Raw genomic sequence first — 17,893 nt, 5'->3', positions numbered from 1 at the left:
CTGATACCCAGCTCTCACTTGTGGCTCCCAGTAGCTGCTAGCATGCGGCAGCGGCCACACCCTGGGCAACGGCTTCGACAGGCCGGCCAAACCTTGTGAGGGTAGCCATCGGGTCGTTGTGGACCCCTGGTGAACCAGGGCTTTGCTCACCCAGCATGTGGCTGAACAGACGGAAGAAACCAATAAGAAGGTTCAACGGCTGAGAGGGCGACACAGCAAAGCACTGTGGAGTGCTTAGAGAGTGTTGGAGCACAAAGGACAACACAGACATCCAATGCAGCTGAGGAAGTCTCCAGGTGTAACGACTTTTCATGCCACTGGACCCAGGCTTCCAATGCCGAGAGAGTGGGACTGTCTCTGTGCATCGACTTTTCCTCTTAAATCTCCTTCACGCACAAGTATCTTTGCGCACACTCATCTATCCTAACTCCGTACACCATAGATGAAAATGCACAAAGACAATCGTCATCCTCGGATACCGAGAGACTACTACTAGTGTCTAGTGAACAATAGGAGTTTAAGAAATGTCTATTTAATTAAACTGAATTGCTTCAAATTTTTGGAGTAAATTCAGAATTCATAAAACTGCCTGCAATTCGGCCATGAAGAGGGATCAGAATGGATCAGAAGGAAACTTAGGACAGCTCACAAGAAGATCAAAGGAGAAATTATTACAAATAACAAGCTTATTCTGGCAAAATTAACTAAAAGGATTGTTCAGAAGGACTTATCAAAGAAGGCAACAGAAAATTAGGAGAAGTGGAAATTTAGTGATGATGCTGATATGCTAATGTCTTTGGAATTATTGAATCTTCACATTCTTACTACTTTAGAATTGCATGAATTACTTAGTGAATGCATAGCACAGATTTGTAGCCTCAGACCCATTTCCTGTATTCTAAGTAATTCATTTTTGGTTATATTGTTAATTAAACTGCTGTGAATGGCCAGGAAACATAGAATCCTCAGGAAAATGCTAATCTAAGCCACTGTTAAGAAAAAATACATGGGCAAAGAAAACCAGCTTGAGCTTATTAGCAGATTGCATGATTCCTTAAAACTCAGCTAATCGTAAGAAATCATACTTAAATCTACAGGAAGAATGAACAAACATGGCAAGATGTCACAGTCACCATAATATGTTCAGTTTCACCTTTAACCAGATACCTAATGCTATGGTGTTCTAAGAGGGAACTGACTACAGATTAACATCATAAATTTGGAGCTGGCAGAGATCTTAGAGGGTACCTAGCTCAACCTCCCTACCCACTCCTACTCCATTTTATAGATAAGGAAATTAAAACTGAGAGGGATTAAGTGATTTGCTACTAGGTCACAGATAGTAAGCAGCAGAATCAAGATTTGAACCCAAGTCCCCCGACTCCAGTTACAGTGCTCTTTGTATTATATTATGATGCCCTTTTCTCTATCCCCTTTGCATCTTCTTCCTTTATTTCTGTCTTAGCATCAACTATAAGATAGAAGAGTAGAAAGGGCTAGACAATGGGGCATAAGTGACATTCCCATGGTTACACAGCTAGGAAGTGTCTGAAGCCAAATCTGAACCAAGGACCTCTCAATCCCAAGCCTTGCTCTTTATCTTTAAGTTATAACTTTTATCTGTGTGTGTCACCCTGCCTCAAATGTGTTTCTTGTAAACAACATATAGTAGGATTCAGGTTTTTAATCCACTCTACTGTCTGCTTCCATTTTATGGGTGAGTTCATCCCATTCACATTCACAGTTATGGTTACCAACTACATATTCTCTATATTATTTTCCCCTTTTGATTCTACTTTTCCTTTCACTCTGTTACAAGGGAATCACTTTAAAAGACTGATATATATTAATTTAAGGTCGCCAAGGAATCAGCTATGTAATTCCTAAATGAAAACTCAAGTCAGCCGTCAGCCTTTTTTGGAGTTTAATTACAATAGGAGCAAGAAAGGAATTAGAGATATATATAGAGAGAGAAAGGGGAGAGAAGGGAATAGGGCTTAAGTACCCCTTCTGTTTAGGCTGGGCCAAAAGGCCCAAGCCCTTAGATAGCTGGGGCAAAGAAAAGAGATCAGTCCCTTTCACTCACGTGTCCAAAATGGAGAAACAGTCTCAGAGGCCCCCACCTTCAGCTTCCTTCAGAGCAAGCTTCCTCCAAGCCCAGGAACCACACCGACCAAAAACTCAATCCTCTTCCCCGAGTCTCCAGACCCTCCTATCTTTAAGGACACCATCCAAGTTGCCTCCCCTCAGTCCTCACATCTACCAATCACTCTTCATCAATTTCCCTGTCAATGGAGGCTCTCGCTTAACCCAGGACCGCCCAGAGGTTTCTGGCTTTTGCACATGTCTGTTGAAGGTCATATTTTTCAAATGATTAAATCTTTACTCCTTTGTTCCAGCCCTTTCTAAATCCTGTTAACTTGAGTATGGTAGAGATTGGAATAATTAAATTTTGATCTAGGCTGCAGCCCTTACTCAATCCTATTAGGACTGAATAGGGTGGAGATTTATTCCAAGTATCTCCATTGTATCAATTCTAAAATCAATCAAGACTCAAAGAAATTCCTGTTCTATGCTTAAGCATAGGTCAAAGTCCTTTCCATTGTTCAGCAAAAGGTTTTCTGTCCTAAAGTAATCTTAAGAAGGGAAGAGAAGGAACCTCCCATGCCAATGGAGTTCCCATTCCAATAGACTATCAGTAAGAAATTTTCCAAGTATGAAATATCCCAATGGTGAAATTTCCAACATTTATAAGTCTAAGGAAATTTGAGGTTTACAATCCCCCCTGATGATCATTGGGAGACTAGTCTCCCCATTGATCATTTAACATAATCATTTTGTAGTTCTAAATTCACTTCTAACTAAAGATATACACAATATTCAATTTCTAAGAGAAATTAGAATAGTGAGAGAGGAAATAGAAAAGAAAAGAAAGCAAAACCAATGTTTGCTAGGCGCATTGACAGAAAACCAAATTAGGGGCAGTCCCTTTTGGCATAAATGTTACAATAAATGTTCAATCAAAAGTTCAGTTCAATCAATCACATCCAAAGTTCATTCTTGATCTTCTTGATGAAGTGTAGGTTTTTGGCATCTTTCTGCAACAGTTCATTCTCTGGATATAAAAGTTTCAAGCTTCTTTCTTGAAGATCTTTTCTCGAACAAAATCAAAATCTTTGAAATTTTTATAAAAGTAAAATCTTAAACAAAAGTCTTGGATTTTTATAAAAATATAATCTCAAACAAAAAAAATTCAAAAAATTCTTAGATTTTAAATTAAAATACAATCCCCCCTGAAGTAAGTATTAAAAAAAAATTATCAAGTTTAGCTCAGAATGCAATGTTCAGTTATGGGGGTGTATGTGTCAATTATCAAAAGAATAGAAAAATAATCAAAAACATAAGAAAAATTCAAAATAGACCTTGTATAGGTCCAGTTTAAAGTAATTTCTATCCCACAAGTATGTAGGACAGAATGCAGTAATATTTCACTTAGCCATTTGTAGCCAAGACTACAGGAAGTTGCCATAATATAAGAAGAAAAGAATTAGAATTCTATTTTGATGGGGAAATGTCATTCCCTTGTCTGATTTTTTTTTCTTCAGAGATATAGGGAGCCAGCATGATAGTCAAGCTTTGTACTTGTTTGAGTACTTCGAAAGGAGTGTAGATACAAGGAAGTCCTACGACTTAAACATAAGTTAAGCGTCGCAACCTTGAGTCTCACTTTAATATTTCATGTGTGCTCTATTGGCACTATTCAGGTTTAGTCTGTGCTCCTTGTTTTTATCCCTTTTCCTGGAATCAGACACAAACATTAATCACAGTCCTATAATATTTTATCAATAAATGGCAGGTTCCCATAGTTTAAAGCTTTTAGGCATATATTGATATTATAGCAAGAGTATATATATTAACTTGTATTACTGCAGGGAAAAAAATTAATATTAATTATGTGTACCTTCAGTACAAAAATGAAAAAAAAATCAAATATTCTGATAAAAAAATAAAAGAAAAGAAATAAGAAAAAATAAGAAAAAAATCAGTAATTCAATATATTCTTGAAAAAAAATATCCATTTGTCTATGGATTATTATCTCCAATTCTTATGATAAGATAGAGTCACAATTCATATGATAAGATAGAGTTAATCAGTCTCAGCAGAAGATGCTTTCTTCACATGTGAACAGTGAATCCAAGAGTCTCTTTCTCCAATCTTTATAGATGTTGGAGTAGTTAATAATATTTGGAATGGTCCTTCCCATGAAGGTTCAGTTGCTCCAGTTCGCTTGAAATTCTTGATATAAACTTTATCTCCTGGGTTCAGGTCATGCAGAGAAAAGTCTAATGGTCCAGCTTGTATTGCAGCTCCGGATTCATGAAGTTCACGTAGTTTGTGCTGTAACTCCTGTATATAGGAAGCAATAGTAATATCTCCCCCTAATAGCGATGTATAAGCCGGGGAGAAAGGCTTAGCCTGTATAGGCGGATGTCCAAAAAGCATCTCAAACGGTGAAATATGTAAGTCTCCTCTAGGCCTGCTTCTAAGATAAAATAGGGCCAGAGGGAGAATTTCAGGCCATTTTAAATGGGTCTCAGTGCATAATTTGCCAATCATAGTCTTAAGTTCTTTATTCATCCTCTCCACTTGGCCTGAGCTCTGGGGGTGATATGGAACATGGAATTTTGGAGTTATCCCCAAGCAAGAATATATTTGATTTAAGACAGAATCGGTAAAATGACTCCCTCTATCGGAGTCAATACGTGCTGGTAGGCCAAAACGAGGAATAATTTCTTTTAAAAGTATCTTTGCAACAAAATCTGCTGTGGCTCGGGTCGTAGGAAATGCTTCCGGCCATCTGGTTAGTTGATCTACAATTACTAGACAAAATTTATAACGTCCAGCCTTTGGCATTGTTATGAAATCTATCTGTAGATGTTCAAAAGGTGTGTAAGCCAGAGGACGTCCCCCAAAGGCTTTTCCACGATATGCATGTTGGTTATATGCCTGGCAAATAGGACAGGCTGAACATACTTTAGAGGCTACAGTAGTTATACCAGGGGCTATCCATACTCTCTTGACAGAGTCCACGATGCCCTGGGTGCCAAAATGACCATTTTTATGAATAGATTGGCAAATTTGGTTATAGAAACTTCTAGGGAGCAGGGGTTTTCCTTCAGGTGACACCCATACTCCATTAATTTGTTTTGCTTTAAATTTTTGTTTCCATTTTTCCACTTTCTTTTCATTATAGGAGAGTGATAAATTTAAATTATCAGTGGTTGTTAATGTTAAAATTAATCCAGGTCCTTCTATGGCTGCTAGTTTTGCAGCGGCATCTGCTCGGTCATTTCCTCTAGAGACAGGGTCAGAGCCACCTGTATGGGCAGAGCAATGAACTACAGCTAGGGCTTTAGGCAGTTTGAGAGCAGAAAGAACTTCATTAATAATTTCTGCATTAGCTATGGATTTTCCAGCTGAGGTTAAAAATCCTCTTTGGAGCCATAGCATCCCGACTGAGTGACAAATGCCGAAAGCATATCTAGAATCCGTATAAATTGTTGCCTTTTTATCCTTGGCAATTATACAAGCTTGTTTTAGAGCTATGAGTTCTGCTCCTTGAGCGCTAATGTTAGAAGGTAGTGAAGCTGACCATTCAGTGGCAAATTCTGAGACTACGGCAGCTCCAGTGTAACGTATGCCATCCCTCATAAAAGAGGAACCATCGGTAAATAAAATCAGATCTGCATTTTCTAAGGGAGTGTCCAAGAGATTATCTCGAGGCTTTTCTGCCATGGACACTAATGTTTCACAGTTATGTAGTGGTTCTCCTGAAGTGGGTAAATCTGGAAGCAAGGTGGCAGGGTTAAGAGTTGAACAGCGTTTCAAGGTAATATTTTCACTATTTAATAAGGTTATTTCATACCTTGTAATTCTCTGATCCGAGAATGCCTGTGTTCTATGTTTTACCAATAATGCTTCAATCTCATGTGGGCACATTATTGTTAATGGACATCCCAATACTAAATCAACGGTTTTTGTTACTAGTAAGGCTGTAGCAGCTACTCCTCTAAGGCATGGTGGTGCTCCTGCTGCTACTGGGTCTAGTTGGGCAGAATAATAAGCAATTGGGCGCTGAGAAGGTCCCAAAGTCTGAGTTAACACACCAGAGGCTACTCCTCTTCGCTCATGCACATATAAAGTAAATGGCTTGTTGTAATCTGGGATGCCTAGAGCAGGGGCAGACATGATAGCCTTTTTCAGATCTGTTAGAGCTGACAAGTGTTCAGGCTCTAATTTGAGGGGTTCAGGAACCGAATCCTTTGTTAATGCTATAAGGGGTTTAGTGATTTCCCCATAGCAAGGAATCCATTGTCTACAAAACCCTGTTGCTCCTAAAATTGCTCTCAGCTGTTTCTTAGTGGTAGGAGCACTCAATTTTTGAATGTTCTCAATTCGTTTTGGAGAAATATAACGAGCACCCGCAGTCAAGATGAATCCCAAATATTCTACTTTTTGGAGACACCATTGAACTTTATCCTTAGAGATTTTATGTCCTCTTTTGTGCAATTCCAAAAGAAGGTGTTTGCTATCTTCTTGACATGTTTCTGCATCTGTTGAAGCCAAGAGTAGATCATCTACATATTTGATTAATTTGCTATTTTTAAATGTTATATTGTCTGTGTCTTGGCTCAAAATTTGCTCAAATAAGCTCGGACTTTCGACATAACCCTGTGGCAGCCGACACCAGGTATATTGTGAGCCCTTCCAGGTGAAAGCAAAAATATGCCTGGAGTTTTCATGTATTGGTATGGAAAAGAAAGCTGAACACAAGTCTACTACTGTAAAGTATGTAGCTGTGCTAGGAATAGATGAAATAATAGTATGTATGTTAGAAACTACGGAGTGTCTCTTTATAACGTGATTATTCACTGCCCTTAGATCCTGTACGAATCTATAGATGTGTTTGCCATCGGGTCCTTTTTTTGGTTTTTTAATTGGCAGGATGGGCGTGTTGTATTCAGATTTGCAAGGGATTATTATTCCCTGTTCTATTAATGAGTTAATAACTGGTGTAATACCCTCAATTGCCTCCTTTGAGAGGGGATACTGAGGGATAGAAGGAGGTGGGCTAGATTTAGTTTTTATCTGCACAGGAACAGCAGATTTAAGTAAGCCTACATCAGAAGAAGATGTGGCCCAAAGAGACTCTGGTATATCTTTAGGTATTTCAAAAATGGAAGGTTCTTTTGCCTCCTGGTTTTCCGAGAGAAGTACAGGGAGTAAATTTAAAGATTCCTCTGGTACTTCTAATGATAATGAGCCATCTGGGGAGCAGGTTATTGTGGCTCTGAGTTTGCATAGAAGGTCCCTCCCCAGCAAATTTAAAGGGGAGTCAGGCATCAAAAGGAAGGAGTGTTGTACCTCTAGGGGTCCTACAGACACCATTCTAGGAGGAAGTCTTTTAACTCTTTGGGTTATTCCTGATACTCCCATTACATTCTCTGAGCCAATAGAATAACATTGTAAATCAGGTGTTCTCTTTAATACAGACCAGGAAGCTCCGGTGTCTAATAGACAATCATAATAGGTGTTACCCACTTTTAAGGTAACATGGGGTTCATTAGTATGGGGAGGGCAGTGGATAGGGACAACGGGTAGTAGGACATCAGGGTCTGGGAAATCAAAGGTTGTATCCTCTGATTCCTGTGCCCCAGCCCCCCCCGGGCACCATCATTGTGTTTGGGATATTCCTTGGGCACCCCCCCTGAAGGGCACCTCTCTGAGGGTCATTAGTACCTCGAGTAATTTTTGGACGAGCGCCATTTCTCATATATTGTTGAGTATTATCATTAAAATTTTCTTCAATTTGAGCATTGTCATTAAATTCCCAATTCCTATTTCTATAATTCTGGTTTCTAAAGTTCTTATTTCTATATTCATTATAGTTATTTCCATAGTCATTATTATAATTTCTAGAATTCTGGTTTCTATAACCATTATCATAATTTCTATAGTTATTTCTAAAACCATTATTAAACTGTGTATTCCTTCCAAACATCTTAAGAAAGGTTCTACATTCCATCATTTTGTGGCCCTTCTTCTCACAGAAGTGGCAAGTAATGGATTGATAATTGGATTTCTGGAGAGGGGCAATTGTCGTTGGTTCATTATCATGCCCACTTTCTAATTTAGTTATCCTATCTATTACACATCTCATTTTTTTCTTCATTTCCTCCATGTCATCATTATTCTCTTTCTCCTTTTCTTCGTTTCCCTTAAAAACATATATAGCTGTTTTTCGCAATTCTTCAAGGTCCATATCTGACCATCTTGGGCATTGTGTTTTAAAATAATTTTTAATTACTTTGCAAGAATTATTTACAAAGATTCTTCTAACTTGTCTTAAACTATTCTCTTTATTTAAGTCCCAATCTAAGTATCTGTCCCCAAACTCGATAATTCTGTCCATAAATCTGGAGGGTGTTTCGTTTTCCTTTTGCTTAATTTTTTCCAGTTCCATCCACTTATCTGTACTGTCCGCACATTCCTTCATGGCCGTGAGGATGGCCTCTCTACAACGGTATAGTTGTAGATAGTCCTCAGGATTATTATAGTCCCATTCGGGATCCTGAGATGGCCAATGTGCTGCATTACGCCCCCGGGTTTTGTTGACATGAGCAATTATTTTATTTTTTTCACGTTCACTTAAAAAAGCCTGTAGTAAGCTCTCAACGTCCTTGTAAGACGGATTATATTGAAAAAATATGTCTCCCATCTTTTTTGTTACTAGAAAAGGATCTTGTTCATATGTGGGGATATTTCGTGTAAATTCATTTATTTCTTGGGGAGTAAACGGTATCCTATGTCTTAAAGTCACCACATCCCCATTTTGTCCTATTTCAGGTACTTCTCTTAGAGGAAACAGGCCTCTAGTTGAATTTTGCACCTGTGGGTCAGTTTGACAAGGACAGGTTTCTCTAGGAGGACAAGATCTCCCTTGCATTGGAATTTGGTTTTCTGTAGGAGAAGGAACATGAGAAGCTGGGATTGCAGGGGAAGGGTTTTGGGGATTAAATTCAGACAAGATTTGCACTGCACGAGAGAAGCAGTCTGTTAACTGGGCTATAGGGAAGGTGTTTTCCATCTCTATTTCAGGGAAGGAAATTTCCTCATTCAAAGGTTCAGAAACAGGTCTGTTTCTGGTAGAGTGGGTGTTTGCCCATTGATCCTGTAAGAAACATTTTAGATCTTCTAATTGGGCTTGCATTTTTTCCTCAATTTTTCCTATTTTATCTTCCATATCTCCCATTTTATCCTCAATATTTCCTATTTTATTCTCAATATTTCCTATTTTATCCTCAAGTTTTTCTATTTTATTCTCAATATTTCCTATTTTATCCTCAATTTTTTCTATTGTATCCTCAATTTTTTCTATTGTATCCTCAATTTTTTCTATTTTATCCTCAATATTTTCTATTTTATCCTCAATATTTTCTATTTTATCCTCATTTTTTTCTATTTTATCCTCAACATTTTCTATTTTATCCTCAATATTTTCTATTTTATCCTCATTTTGTTTTATTTTATCCTCATTTTGTTTTATTTTATCCTCATTTTGTTTTATTTTATCCTCATTTTGTTTTATTTTATCCTCAATATTTTTTATTTTTTCATCTCTAAATATAGTATTGAGGAGTACAAAAATGACAGTACCTATTAATATAAAAATTTGGAGGTATCCTTCATTCCTCAATGCCCCTACTTCTTCAGCTGCCATATAATTGTCAAAGAATGTAGTACTCATTTTTATATGTATATTTTGTAATTTCACAAAACACGTGGGGAGCAGGGCAAAGCAACAAACTTTCCACAGGGTTTTTTTTTTTTTTAATCCAGGAAGTTGTTCCTTAAGGGAAAGGATATTTAGAAACAGTTCTTCCAGCCAGGACTTTAGAGTCCTGTTGCTGAGATTTAAAAACAGCTGTTTTCTGTCTATCAGAGTCACACAGCTGGGAAGTATCTGAGGTCCGATTTGAACCCAGGACCTTCTGCCTCTAGGGCTGGCTCTCAATCCGCTGAGCTACCCAGCTGTCCCTTAAGATTAAAGGGAAGAAAAAGAAAAAACTGCTGATTCCAATTTAACTTAAGGAGAAAAGAGAAAAAGTTTTTTATACTCACGTGTTCTAGCAGCTGTGTCTTTAAGCCAAGTTTTTTTTTTTTAAAAAAAAAAGGACTAAGTGGTGAAACAGTATAGTAAAAAGGCAAGGAAAAAGTTTTATTGAGAGGATTCTTTAGACTCCCGTGTGGTCAGCCACAATGTTACAAGGGAATCACTTTAAAAGACTGATATATATTAATTTAAGGTCGCCAAGGAATCAGCTATGTAATTCCTAAATGAAAACTCAAGTCAGCCGTCAGCCTTTTTTGGAGTTTAATTACAATAGGAGCAAGAAAGGAATTAGAGATATATATAGAGAGAGAAAGGGGAGAGAAGGGAATAGGGCTTAAGTACCCCTTCTGTTTAGGCTGGGCCAAAAGGCCCAAGCCCTTAGATAGCTGGGGCAAAGAAAAGAGATCAGTCCCTTTCACTCACGTGTCCAAAATGGAGAAACAGTCTCAGAGGCCCCCACCTTCAGCTTCCTTCAGAGCAAGCTTCCTCCAAGCCCAGGAACCACACCGACCAAAAACTCAATCCTCTTCCCCGAGTCTCCAGACCCTCCTATCTTTAAGGACACCATCCAAGTTGCCTCCCCTCAGTCCTCACATCTACCAATCACTCTTCATCAATTTCCCTGTCAATGGAGGCTCTCGCTTAACCCAGGACCGCCCAGAGGTTTCTGGCTTTTGCACATGTCTGTTGAAGGTCATATTTTTCAAATGATTAAATCTTTACTCCTTTGTTCCAGCCCTTTCTAAATCCTGTTAACTTGAGTATGGTAGAGATTGGAATAATTAAATTTTGATCTAGGCTGCAGCCCTTACTCAATCCTATTAGGACTGAATAGGGTGGAGATTTATTCCAAGTATCTCCATTGTATCAATTCTAAAATCAATCAAGACTCAAAGAAATTCCTGTTCTATGCTTAAGCATAGGTCAAAGTCCTTTCCATTGTTCAGCAAAAGGTTTTCTGTCCTAAAGTAATCTTAAGAAGGGAAGAGAAGGAACCTCCCATGCCAATGGAGTTCCCATTCCAATAGACTATCAGTAAGAAATTTTCCAAGTATGAAATATCCCAATGGTGAAATTTCCAACATTTATAAGTCTAAGGAAATTTGAGGTTTACAACTCTTAACTAGTGTTTTGCTTTTTACAACCCCCCCCCCCAACTTTCCCCTTCCTTGTGTTATTCCCCTCCTACTTCTCTATGGGCTAAGATAGGATTCTGTATCCTAATGAGTATGGCCATTATTCTTCTCTGAACCAGTTATGATGAGAGTAAAGTTTAAGCATTCTCATCACCACCCTTATCCTCCTGTAATAGTAATCCTGTAATAGTTTTTTATGGCTCTTTAGGTGAGATAATTTATGCCATCCCATCTCTCCCTTCTTTTTTCTCTCAGCAAAATCTGTTTTTGTCACTGCTTGATTGTTCTTTTGCACACCATATCATCCTAATCAACTTACTTCCACACCCTCTGACTATGTATACTCCTTCTAACTCCTCTACTCCTGATAAAATTTTTTAGGATTTACAAATATCCTCTTTCCATGTAGGATTACATATAGTTTGGCCTTATTGAAGCTCATTCTCATTCTTATTTATATTTATAGACTTTTCTTGGATTTTGTGTTTGAACTTCAAATTTTCTGTTTAGGTCTGTTTTTTTCATCAGGAAGGCTTCTAAATCTTCTATTTTATTGGATGAACATTCCCTCCACCCTCACTCTGAAAATAATATACTCAGTTTTGCTGGATAGGTGAGTTTGGAGTATAAACCTAGATCTTTTGCCTTCTGATCCTTTAATGTGGAGGCTGCTAAATCCTATGTAATCCTTACTGTAGCTCAATGATATTTGAGTTGTTTCTTTCTGGTTGTTTGCAGTATTTTCTCTTTGACCTGGGCACTCTTGAATTTAGCTATTATATTCCTTGGAGTTGTCATTTGGGGATTTCTTTCTGAGGAGATCTTTTGATTCTTTCAATTTTTATTTTTCTCTCTTGTTCAAGAATATCAGGGCAGTTTTCTTTGATAATTTCTTGTATTATGATGTCCAGGTTTTTTTTTTTAATTTTAATTTTTTATTATGGCTTTCAGGTAGTCTAATAATTCTTTTTTTTTTTTTTAACCCTTACCTTCCATCTTGGAGTCAGTACTGTGTATTGGCTCCAAGGCAGAAGAGTGGTAAGGGCTAGGCAGTGGGGGTCAAGTGACTTGCCCAGGGTCACACAGCTAGGAAGTGGCTGAGTCCAGATTTGAACCTAGGACCTCCCGTCTCTAGGCCTGGTTCTCAATCCACTGAGCTACCCAGCTGCCCCAATAGTTCTTAAACTGTATGTCCTGCATCTATTTTCCACATCAGTTGTTTTTTCAATGAGATGTTTCACATTGCTTTCTGTTTTTTTTCACTTTTGATTTTGTTTTATTGTTTCTTGATGTCTTATGAAATCATTAGCTTCTAGTTGCCCAATTCTAGTTTTAAGAAATGATTTTCTTCCATGAGATTTTGAGTCTCCTTTTTCAGTTGGCCTTTTTTCTTGCATTGCTTTCATTTCTCTTCTCCATTTTTTCCTCCATCTCTCAATTGATTTTTGAAATTCTGTTTTGACCTCTTCCAGAATTTGAGTATAATTTATATTTTTCTTTGAATGTTTGTGTGTGTTTGCTTTGCTTTCACTGTCCCCTTTTGTGTTTGTAACTTGTTCTTTGTTGCCATAAAAATTTTCTGTGATGAGCGTTTTTTTTTTAACATTTGCTCATTTTCTCAGCCTTTTTCTTCACTTTCACTTTTATTTTAAAGGTAAGCTTTGTTCTAAGGGAGGATAGGGTACTCTCTTAAACTTTAGTTCTTCTTTGCTGCTTCTCTTAGCCTTATTTCTGGGTTTCTTCAAGTTTCAGTTCTTCCAAGACTGTGTGATGGCCTGTGGGTTGGGAGCTCTGAGACCTACCTTCATGGCTGATTCAATCATACCCTGAGACTGCTGATGGCTCAAATACTAGCCTCAGGCTTGGGTGAGGGTTTTTGACCTCACTTTAGACTTCATCAGTTCAGGCCCACTGTGGACTGCCCTGTTGTAGAGCTCCTCCTTGAGCTTTGGCAAAGGCCTATCAAGCTTGGGCCCCCACAGGTGAGCACCCTGGGATCTGCCCTTTCCAGGGATTTGGAAACCAAGCTTTGGGTCTACACTGACCCAGAGTGCCACACAGACTGCCCCAAACTGGGATTCAGGTCTTCACCACAAGCCTGGGCTGGGACTCCTGGGCCTGCTTTGTGCCCACACAGATCATATTGCATAGCATTGACTGCCCTAGGATGGAATTCCTGACCTCATGGCAGGTTTGATTGGAACTTTACGGGATGTGAATTGGGTTGCACTGCTGTTGGCTTAGGCAGGAGCTCAAGGTCTGGATTTTGGCTTGGGCCCAGGTTCAAACCCTGGAACTGTTGATGTGGGGTGGGGGTGGAGGGCTTCCTGTTGGCTTGCTGCTTACTCCTTCTTGTAGTCTCCTGCTGGATGTGATCCCCTCTCACTCAAGAGACCTAGATACTCTCTGCCTACCTTTCAAGTTGTTCTCTGCATGAAAGTTGCTTCATTCTATCTCCTTGTTGGTTCTTTCACTCTGGTAATCATTTTGTGATTTTATTTTTATTATTATTTTTTAAAACCTTTGGAGTCAATACTGTGTATTGGCTCCAAGGCAGAAGAGTGGTAAGGGCTAGGCAATGGGGGTCAAGTGACTTGCCCAGGGTCACACAGCTGGGAAGTGGCTGAGTCCAGATTTGAATCTAGGACCTCCCGGCTCTAGGCCTGGTTCTCAATCCACTGAGCTACCCAGCTGCCCCCTTGTGATTTTATTTTAAGATTGGTTGGAGAGGATTCTTATGGTGGCTTAAGCTTCCTTGCTTCTATTCTGTCATCTTGGCTCTGCCCTCAACCTCCTCATTAACACTTTACAGTTGGGTCTCCAATTTTTTTCAATCTCACCTGAAACTTCTCTCTCCAAAGTTACTAATGATCACTGAATTACCACATCTCATAGCCTTTTTTCAAGTCTCCTCTTCCTTGATTTTTCTGTAGCCACTGACACTGGCAATCACTTTCTCCTCAATACTATGTGTAGGTTTCCTTGACATTGCTCCCTCTTGGTTTTCCTCTTACCTATCTGACCACTCTTTTTTAGACTACTTTGGTGGTTCTTTATCCAGATCCCACTTGACATGAATATTCTGCAGGTTCTGTGCTGGGCCTTCTATCTTTCTTTTGCTTGTTGATCTGATCAACTCCCATGAATTCAATTATCATTTCTATACTGATGATTCTCAACCTGATGATCTAGTCCTGACCTCTCTGTTGACCTTATATCTGACTTATATCTTAAAATTGCCTATTTGACATTTTGGGTTGAATATCCTGTAGATATCTCACACTCAGTGTGACCAGAACTGAACTCAGTATGCTTTACCTTTAACCCTCCCTTCTTCCTATCTTCTCTATTACTACAAAGAGTAACATTATTCTCCCAGTTCTGCAGGCTTACAATCTTGGTGTCATCCTCACTCCTCCCTCTTTTGCACCTCATATCTAATTTGTTGCCAAAACCTGTCAATTTTATCTTCATAATATCCCTCATATATGTCTCCTTCCCAACTCTGACACTCTCACCACCTTGCTATAGGCTCTTAAGAAGCCACTCCTGGCTTATTGCAAGATTGCAGTGCTATTTGGCTTCCTTCCTGCCACAAATCCCTCCCTTTTCCAGTCAATCTTCCATTCAGCCGCCAAAGTGATCCTCCTAAAATTCTAATCTGTTTGTGGTACTCTTTCCCTATTCAGTTGATTCCAGTGGCCCCTGTCACCTCCAAATCAAATATGAAAGCTTCTGCTTGGTATTCATAATCTCATAATCTAGCCCCACATATCTTTCCAGCATTATATCCTCTTTCCTGCCTCCCTCTAACCAATTACTCTGTCATGTCATGACACCAGCCTCCTAGCTGTTTCTTCGTTTGACCTCCATGCCTATAATACTCTTCTCATCTCTGCCTCCTGGCTTACCTGGATTCATTCAAGTCCCTAAAATCTCACTTTCTACAAAATGTTTTTTTCTAATTCCCCTCCATTCTTGTGTCTTCCCTCTGCTGGTTATTCATAATTCATCCTTTAATTAATTTGTTTCTACATAGCTATTGGTATATTGTAGCCCTTATTAGACTGTGAGCTTCTTAAGAGCAGGTACTGTCTTTTGCCTCTGTTTTCCCAGCATCTAGAGCACTGTATGGTACATGCACTGATGAGACATATATGGTAGATACCATATGTACATAGTAGATACTTAATAAATGTTTATTGACTGGTCTAGACTTGTAGGGGGACTCCCTGGTATGGAAACACTGACAGATCAGCAACTCATTTCATCTGTAACATGCTTTCTTAATGAGGTGCCTAGAGAATTTCTTTTTTTTTTTAATTAAAAAAAATTAACCCTTACCTTCTGATAGTATCAGTTCTAAGACAGAAGATCAGCAAGGGTTGGACAATCAAGGTTAAATGACTTGCCCAGGATTACATAACTAGGAAGTATCTGAGGCCAGATTTGAAGGCTTAGCACTCTATTCACTGTGCTACCTTGCAGTCCCTAGTTGCCTGGAGAATTCTGAGATTAAAAGTCTTCTTCTTGGCACACAATTAGTAAGATGCCTGAAGTAGGTCTTGGGCTCATTTTTTCTGTCTCCAAAGAAGGTTTTCTATATAATATGCTCTGCGGTCTCTCAGTTTGTTATAATATAGGCAAATGAAAAAAAAGTTTTTACATCAAGAACATTCTCATGTACAGCAGTATGTTGTTGGGGAAAGCCTTTCTTAGAGATACTGAAAATATAATGAAATATCTCCAGGCTTATGCTTAGTTTCAATATCATAAGGCCATGAGTAAATATAATAAATATTTTTAATAAAAAAGTGAAAGGATATAATAATATACTTTTAAAGGAACTTTCATCAGCCTACTTCTCTCACCCTCCACTTCTACCCCTGTGAGCATTTTAAAACTTTAAGTAACAAATAGTGGCTGCCACTTTACCAGTCAGGCCATTTATCTTCCAGCTTATATGAGCATAGACAGGCCTCAGAAAATGAGGTTAAGGCACATGATCCATGTGTCCTGCCTACATAATTGAATCCATCACACTAACAAGGGAGGGACACTTAATTTTATTGCTTTCCTGATTTGTTTGCTTAGAGAACATATTCTGTTCTCCCCTGTTAAGCCCTGGTTGGTTTTCTGTGGTTGTTTTGCATTTTGAAAGATTAGTTATTTCTGCCCTGCAACTCCATGAGAAAACAAAATATTAATGTGTTGAAAATCAATTTTCTGGCTTTAGCAAAAGCACCAAATTGATAAAAATGAAGTTCATCACTTGTAATGAGATATTGATGGGAAAGCTGTAGCAAAGTGAATTACATTCTCCAAAAAGCTCTGAAAGAAAATAGTTCTTCTTTGGGGCCTCAATGGGACAACTGGTCTCACTCAGATCAGTGGAATAAAGACAATGAAGACTCTATTAAACTATCCATCCATCAGGTCCCTCCCTCTACATTTCATCTTGTAATCTGTCATATTGAATGAGATTAAAGAGCTCTTCTGAAGAGATTCTTTTAGGTAATTTTAGCTAATCTTTATATAGTATAAAAGTTCCTTGAGATGGAAAGACCCGTTTCAAGACTTGGAAGCATAAATTTAGACAGTGCCTATAGATGACTGCAAGGCCTTCAGAGAGGAATTCCGTGGAAGGAAGGCCCTCTTTTCAATTCAATTCAATTTGAATACACAAATATTTATCAAGTACCTAATAAGTATGAGCAATGGGTGGTTGTTCAGTTGCTCAAATCATTCTTCATGATACCATTGACTGTACCGGCCAGTGAGTTTTCTTGGCAAAGATTCTAGAATGGTATGCTGTTTCTTTCTTCAGTGAATTAACCTAATAATGGGGGCAAATGTGACTTCCAAGTCTTCCCGATTTCTTCCAAGGTTCAGGTCCTGTCCTTGTCATATACTAGCTGTGTTTCCCTGGACAATGACTTACCCTATCAAGGACACAAACATTTCTCTAAGAATTTAAGTTTTGAGCATGGAGCCAAGATGATGGAGAAAGGCAGCAACTTACCTGAGAACTCCCAAATTCCTCTACAAACAACAATAACTCCTCAAAATGAATTATTGAGCACTATAACTCACAAAAGGATAGATTAAAACAATTTTTTTTTTCTGTCCAATATAACTCAGAAGGTTTGCAGAAAAAGTCTGTCTCATTAGAGTGAGAGTGGAGTGCAATCGAGCACAGGTAATGCTCCCAGAAAGCTATATCTTTGGGGGGCAATTGAATCAGTAGTAGTGGTTTCTGGATTACAGATGGTAAGGGAATCCCCTTATATCTATATCTCTCTATATATAATCCCCAGATAACTGGTCAGGACATTATAGGTGATCCTTTGCTCGCTCTGAGTGAAGGACACTGTTACATTGCCCATATCCCTGTCATTGTCCTGGATCATTGTCCCAAGACAAGGAGGGGCACTAGCACACCAAGGCTTGTGACCCCAGGGCAGTGGAGAGCCTGATCACAGTGACAGGTGGAATAGAGTGCTTATGGTCCTTCACAGGCCAAGAGAGTAGTAAACACACCTCTCCTTAGATCAAATTACAGAGAAGAACTTAAAACCCACA

This window comes from Monodelphis domestica, chromosome 3 (genome assembly GCF_027887165.1).
Source record: "Monodelphis domestica isolate mMonDom1 chromosome 3, mMonDom1.pri, whole genome shotgun sequence".
In the NCBI taxonomy this organism is placed as follows: Eukaryota; Metazoa; Chordata; class Mammalia; order Didelphimorphia; family Didelphidae; genus Monodelphis; species Monodelphis domestica.
The sequence above is the reverse complement of the archived record's forward strand: the minus strand, read 5'-3'. Positions refer to the sequence as shown.